This window comes from Myotis brandtii, unplaced genomic scaffold, assembly GCF_000412655.1.
Source record: "Myotis brandtii unplaced genomic scaffold, ASM41265v1 scaffold316, whole genome shotgun sequence".
In the NCBI taxonomy this organism is placed as follows: domain Eukaryota; kingdom Metazoa; phylum Chordata; class Mammalia; order Chiroptera; family Vespertilionidae; genus Myotis; species Myotis brandtii.
The window spans coordinates 163988-164544 of NW_005362116.1; the positions used below are offsets into that span (position 1 = coordinate 163988).

Below are 557 nucleotides of genomic sequence, written 5' to 3' on the forward strand. Positions count from 1 at the left end.
ATCTTGGCTGGCAGTTAATTTGCATATCGCCCTGATTAGCCAATGGGAAGGGTAGCGGATGTATGTCTAATTACCATGTTTCTCTTTTATTAGATAGGACTAGAGGTCCAGTGCACGGATTCGTGCACCAGTGGAGTCCCATGGCCTGGCCTGGCCTGCAGGACCAGGCTGAAACCGGCTCTCCAACATCCCCTAAGGGGTCCAGGATTGCAAGAGGGTGTAGACCAGGCTGAGGGACCCCATCGGTGCATGATCAGGGCTGGGGAGGGATGCAGGAGGTTGGCCAGCCAGGGAGGGACCATAGCAGGGCTCCAGGGTGTATCCGGCCCATCTCGCTCAGACCCGATGGGCCGGACCCCAGAAGCAAGCTCACCTACTGGTCGGAGTGTCTTCCCCCTGGTGGTCAGTACACGTCATAGCGAGCGGTTGAGCGGCCTTAGCATGTCATTAGCATATTACGCTTTGATTGGTTGAACAGTCGACTGGTCACCAGACGACCGGACACTTAGCATATTAGGCTTTTATTATATAGGACTAGAGGCTTGGTGCACGAAATT

At 54.6% G+C, this 557-nt stretch overlaps 1 protein-coding gene across 1 annotated transcript in view; it reads right to left on the reverse strand.

Annotated features, from left to right (window-relative positions):
* Positions 1-557, reverse strand: part of SFMBT1 (Scm-like with four mbt domains 1) — a 116100-nt gene that overhangs the window by 57757 nt on the left and 57786 nt on the right. The gene's annotated exons all lie outside the window — the stretch shown is intronic.